This window comes from Chiloscyllium plagiosum, chromosome 22 (assembly GCF_004010195.1).
Source record: "Chiloscyllium plagiosum isolate BGI_BamShark_2017 chromosome 22, ASM401019v2, whole genome shotgun sequence".
Classification (NCBI taxonomy): Eukaryota; Metazoa; Chordata; class Chondrichthyes; order Orectolobiformes; family Hemiscylliidae; genus Chiloscyllium; species Chiloscyllium plagiosum.
The window spans coordinates 39,090,010-39,096,657 of record NC_057731.1 but is presented as its reverse complement, the minus strand read 5'-3'; the positions used below and the strand labels follow the sequence as shown (position 1 = coordinate 39,096,657).

Here is a 6,648-nt window from a genome sequence, read left to right as displayed (position 1 = left end):
ACTGAAGACAGGAGGCTGGAGAACCTTGAAGTAATTCCAGGTATTCTTTCCACAAAAGGAAATAGTGAAGAGCCAGGAGGCACTTAGCTGGAGGAGAAATCACACACATGCCTCTCAGAGGTCTCCTGACAAGACACTCCAGAGGTCATAGGGCCCTCCACTTCTGGCCTGTTTGCTGTCCTCTGACCTATGGAGATTCAAGCCAAGGCAGATCAATGTTCCTCAGGCCAGGAGACCCTCAGTGTGTCTGGGCCATCTACACTCCCAAGGGGTCACTCAATCAAAACTTCAGAGCTAACGAGCTCCTGCTGCGGAACCTGGGACTGGACTGAAGGAAAGAACACATGGCTGTGGCCAATCCCCTGGACTTGTATAGGAGGCTGCCCTGGAATTACCACACTGGGACTCCCCAACTGATGAATGTTTCCATAGACCTTGATGACAACTACTCCTGAAGACTTTGAGACACAGCTGCTTGTTGCACATACAGTTTATTTGCTATGTAAACTGCTGATACTTAGTGTAGATATGAGATTGATGTAGAATGCTACCATGCAGCAAGATGTCCTCCTCCTTGATTAAGGATTGCTGACCAGCAAGGCAAGGTGCCTGGTTGTGTGATGGTAAGGCAAGGCTGGGAAGCTGCAAGCTTGCAGGTAGACACTAAGTGAGTGAAGGCTCATAGAGCAAGTGAGCAACCCTGGGATGCACTTTTGTCCAATCTGTGAACTGGATGCCTCAACACAATGTATCCTTACAATAGCTTTTCAATGCTAGTTGTCAGTGTATCCTGAAATGTAATTCTCTGTTCGTGCATGTGGACATTGACAGACATTGTGGAAGAGATTAACATGCAGTTGTTACTCTTGGAACATGCCCTGAGCTGTTGTTGTGTGTTGACCGACACGGAGGTTCTTCATAGCCAATGGCAAGCTAATGTTGCCAGGCACCCACTCTGCCAGTACACTTCTATGTCAAGAATTCCAGTTTGTTTGCAGTGGCATTACAATTACAATTGCTGTACATCAATGAGATGAAATCGACAGTTAATAGAGTTATTAAGAAGCAATAATATGCCTGAATAGGCAACTTGCCACTGCCTAGTGAAAATTTCACCTTGATGGCCAGAACTCAATTCAAAGATGCAGAGAGTTATTCGTGATGTCGAGATGGGTCTCCACAGACGTCTCATGTAATTCTGCCACATTTCTTGAGATAGCTCATGTTGTTCAGGCTCCTACCAGGTTTTGCTCAAAGTGTCTTTTCATCTAAACAAAAATGAAGCAAAGGTCAATATTTTAGCTCTGAATGACAGTGAAAAAAATCAGAACACTGAGATTGGGCAGTGGACAATTCCAAGCATTTTGACTCAAAGATAAACACTAAAGAATGAAATCCAGGTTAAATTCGCTTCAGCAAAAAGCATAACCAATGAATGAAGTAGCAGCTGGAAGTCCAAAGGCACAGCATGAAATTGCTGTATGAACAGTTGTACTCTATGGATATGAGAACAGAAGAAGTTGAAATGTGGGCATGTCAGAGGATGCGCAGAATCAGCTAGATGGACAGAAGGACAAATAGTAGATCAGATAAGGAGTAAATATTCAGAAATCAAACCAGTTGCTAAGTACAGTTGCAATGAGAAAGTTAACCAAGTATCGACATTATAGATCCAACTGTCTTGGCCTGGCATCCGTTAAAGGAGAAATTGAGGGTAGAAGCAAACTAGAAAGAGGAAATATTGGATGACTGAATAACATTTAGAAATGGACTGAAAGAGACGTGAAAAAAGCCATAAAAGAAACAAGGAAATGCTAATGGTCCCACTGAGACTGTAGGGAGAACAAGCAAGGCTATTCATGCTCTATCCTCTACTTTCACTTTCACATCTGCTAGGACTATGATTGCAAGATTTTTCTCATGCACTGTTGAAGATTCATTGTCTGGTATGTGACCATTATTTTTGACTCCAGTCACTTCTGGATTCTCCATCACTTGCACTATTCTAAATTTCCACTCTTGCATCTCATTCTGTTAAAATATTAAGAGTTCTCCCCTGTTTGGTTACTGATGCCTTTGAACTGCTACACTGGGACAGACTCTTCAGGATGCAAATGGGTGACAAGGTGAGTGCTTGGAGGAAACACATGAATGGGCTACTCCAGGCATCTAGAGTATGGTGCTGGAAAAGCATTCATTCCTGATGAAAGGCTCTTGCCCGAAATATCAATTCTTCTGCTCCTCAGATGCTGCCTGACCAGCTGTGCTTTTCCAGCACCACATTCTTGACTCTGATCTCCAGCATCTGCAGTCCTCACTTTTCTTCTACTCGAGGAATCTGTCTTAGTCATAACCCTGTTCAATGACTGACCACCATTGGAGGTTTATCTGTGCAGATGACATCTGTTGTGAAGTATGAACTTAGACTTTCCCTGATTAGGAAGATGCACGAAGTCTTGCTGAAAACTTCTCTCCCGGCAGGTAAAGCATTCAAATGTGCAGAAAATTGAACTAATTGTGGTATCTTCTATAACACAAGTAATATCATACAGACCAAAAGGTAATTTGGGATTTGGCCCATGAAATAATTAATAGGAATTATATTTTACAAGCAACTTTGCAGCGAACGTTTTACATAAATCACCCATCCCAATGTGGTTGTCAACTTGCAGTTTGGTTGAACAGACAAAATTTAAGCAATATTTTATCAAATATTGCATGGTTTCTTTAAAATCCATTATTGAAAGAATTCAGCTGTGTTATTCAGGACCATGATATTTATATGTTTACGCATGCCTTTAAACTCACTCCTAGCAAATGTCCTTTCATTATGGGGGCTGCACGGTGGCTCAGGGTCCGTGTGGACTTGTGGGGCTGAAGGGCCTGTTTCCACGCTGTAGGGAATCTAATCTAAAAGAAACCTGGCTGGTGTGCTAAGCTGGTCCATTCCATTTCTCCATGATATTGTCTATATTAATGTTTTTCTCCTCCTTTTGCATTATGGAAGAAAGACTGAATTTATTTGCCATGCTTATAAAACATAGGATGAATTTATTTCTGTCCTTGTCCCATGTTTTTAGATCCATGGCTTCCAATGAAAGATTTGTAATGGGACATGCAAAAGTGTGGGCTGTATGGCTTCCTTCAGCACCATACGTATTCAATGATTTCTATAGATTTTACAATCCTCATTCATCTTTTATAAGATGCTCATATATTCCTCATCAGCTAGCTTTGCACCTTTTTGTAGATATTAAGCAAAATAGGTTGAGCAAATTGTCAATTTAATTTTTAAGACAATTTATAGCTACAGTAATTAAGCTGTTCAAATAATGATGATACACACCTCTGGAGAAGGTGGGACTTGAATCTAGGCCACTCTGGTCCAGAGATGAGAACACAAAGAGCCTAAGTCTCTGTTATTTCTCCCTTCTGATTAATTTCAGCTGATCCTGAATGATATCCTAACTGGGAAAAAAAATGTCTTATTGTGTACCACATGAAGTTCCATTTCTGCATTTAAATTTCAGGAAATTGGAATTTAAAGCAGCCCAGAAACAGTGTTGGCAGCAGTGTTGCTGACTGTGCCTATGTTTTAGACTCCAGTGAATGTGGCCTTGCTAACATAATGGGACATGATCTTGATATTGATCAGCTCAGGTAGAAAAGAAGACCAAGAAGACTGACCTGAAGCAGATCTGAGAGAGAGATCTGAAAGAATGTGCCTTTAAAGATTATACTCATGGATTTTGAATGGAGTAGAGCTGTAGATGAGGATCAGACTAACTTTAGGAGATGGGCTAAAATTCCTTTTGAGGAAGATAGAGTTCTATAAAATGTTATGATATCAATGTTACTGATATGTGGGTAGGTTGCTAAAAAACATAAAGAATCTGCCTTGTTCTTGTATGCCATTTACTACCCGATTTGTAGTATGTCTGATCACAGCTTGTTTGTTACTTCAAATTTCATGTTTTAAAGGTTTAGAATGTCATTGAGAAATTTGGATTTTAAAGTAGGGGTAAAAGGTGTTTTGGTTTTGGTTTTGGTTTTAGTTCTGTGAAGGTGAATTACTTTTTTTAAAAGCTCAGAAAACAATTTGAAACAGTAAACTTAAGATATAATTTCCAAGAAATCATGAGTTAAGTTAAATGCCTTGATCAGATGCCTGTGGAGTTAATTGTTGAACATTTACAATGCTGAGTTTTAATGACTTATGCAGAAACAGATGCTCAGAGAACAGAATCAGGTTTATGTTGTGAAGAACAGTTTCATATCAGCAGAAGGACAGGTTAATTGTAGAAATCTCCAGACTCAGACTTTTTCCTTGGTAGAAATCTGTGAGCAATTGTTGTTGATGTGAATACTTTAGACATTGCCAACATTAGAGAGCAGTAAGATGAGCTGTTATCATTCTATGCCTTCTATAATGAAAAAGTCACATTCATTCTTGCATATTTTCAAAAAAAATTATGAAAGCCTGTCGCTTGCCAGAGTATACAGTAACATGGATATTGATTGTAATGAGTGCATTTAATTTTTCACATAACAAGCCCAGCATTGTCTTTGAAGGCAGCAGTGATGATTATATTTTCATTTCTTGCAGATGAATTATAGTTTAGGTCTATCATTTTCAATCAGAAATGCTAGCTGAAAGCATTTATTAAGGCTTGTGTTGGCAATTCATCAATACCTGGATTGCTGCCATGGACTAATGCAAGCTCCCCACTGTGAGAATAGTTAGGATTTGATTCTCCAAATGTGTAACATTTTCTCTTAGCGATGACTAAGCACCATATTTACCCACAATTTATACTATAATACAAGCAAAACAAAATGTGCATTGTGCTTGAAGCATTAATGGTCTGTTGGTAATTGAGTAAATTATGCAAAAACTGAATATTCAAATAAAAAATTTATATACAGAACTTCAGTTTACCTGGCATTTTTATTTAGCTTGAATTGAATTTGTGGAAAGCGTCTGTAAATTAATCATAATTTGATTGTATCAAGAACCTGAAGGCTGCTTAAACAGTGCATATTATAACTTGTGACATTCAAGCTCATAACCAAAATCTGTAACTAATAATCTATAGCTTACTTATTCAGTGTATGGGAATATTTTACATCAAGAAATCATTCATCTAACAGATCCTAAAAGTTGAAAAATAACTGCTTTTTTAAAAATTGGAAATAAGATTTAGAATAACTGTCACTCAGCAAATATAGGTGGTTCATGCCCTGATTATACAGAATGTTGGTTATATCAGATAAACAGTATAGCTTTGAGACATTGGACTAGATTTTGCTTGGAAAATTATTAAAATGTAAGTCAAAGAGCAATAGTATTGAAATTCTCCAGAGTGGTTCGGCCATGTCCATTACAGTACAAGCATCCTTTTTAATGGCCTGGTAAGTCTTAACTATTAGATGGCAATATATTTGGAACTGAAAATTTACTTTGATGAGTATGGCATCTTGGTGCCTCAGATTTTGTTTTTGTAGGCGATTTAAATTAATTATTTTGATAATGGTCTAATAATTGCTTATCAAAGAATGATTTGGGATGTCATGTTGTGGTGTATGGGACGTTGGTGAGGCCACTTTTGGAGTATTTGAGCTGTGGTCACCCTGCTATTGGAAAAATATTATTAAATTGGAAAGGGTGTCCAAAAGATTGACAAGGATGTTGCTGGAACTGGAGGGTTTGAGTTATAAGAAGAGTTTGAATAGGCTGGAACATTTTTCACTGGAGCATAGGAAGTTGAGGGTAATCTTGTAGAGGTGTAGAAAATCATGAGGGACATAGATAAGCTGAATAGCAAAGGTCTTTAACTTGAGGTAGGGGAGTTGCAAACGAGAGGGCATAATTTTAAGGTGAGAGGAGAAAGACTTAAAAGGGACCGAAGAGGCAACTTTTTTCACATAGAGGGTGCTTGTATGTGGAATGATCTGCTAGAGGAAGTGGTACATGCTGATACAGTTACAATACCTTAAAGGCATTTGGACAGGTACATGAATAGGAAAGGTTTAGAGGGATATAGCCTAAATGTAGGCATATAGGACTAGTTTAGCTTGGGAAACCTGGTCAGCATGGACTGAAGGGTCTGTTCCTGTGCTGTATAACTCTATGACTCTATAACTGCAAGTAATAAAGTAGATATTATAGTAAACCAAGTGATTTCTGTTTGTGCAGGTTGCAAACCCACAGCAGACCACCGGCAGGGAATAGTTGCAATGTAACAGATACACAGCAGTGGAGTCCATAAAGGTGAACTCTCTTCAAGGCAAGGTACATGCACACCAGTCCTGTCCTTTCCAAAATAATCAAAGTCTGTGAGAAGATTTGTAGCTCGGGTGCTCGTTGTTGAGGTTCTGTTCGCCGAGCTGGGAATTTGTGTTGCAGACATTTCGTCCCCTGTCTAGGTGACATCCTCAGTGCTTGGGAGCCTCCTGTGAAGCGCTTCTGTGATCTTTCCTCCGGCATTTATAGTGGTTTATCTCTGCCGCTTCCGGTTGTCAGTTCCAGCTGTCCGCTGCAGTGGTCAGTATATTGGGTTCAGGTCGATGTGCTTATTGGTTGAATCTGTGGATGAGTGCCATGCCTCCAGGAATTCCCTGGCTGTTCTCTGTTTGACTTGTCCTATA

At 39.3% G+C, this 6,648-nt stretch overlaps 1 long non-coding RNA gene across 2 annotated transcripts in view; it reads left to right on the top strand.

Moving 5' to 3' along the window:
• The first annotated feature begins 737 nt into the window (after positions 1–737).
• LOC122561223 overlaps positions 738–6,648 on the top strand; it is a 9,825-nt gene continuing 3,914 nt past the window's right edge. The window contains exons 1-2 of one of the 2 annotated variants that reach the window (XR_006314949.1): positions 738–1,192; positions 6,197–6,292. This is a non-coding gene — a long non-coding RNA (uncharacterized LOC122561223). Of the gene's footprint in view, positions 1,193–1,395; positions 1,947–6,196; positions 6,293–6,648 lie in introns of those variants that run through there. The other variant, XR_006314948.1, reaches the window with a different exon arrangement.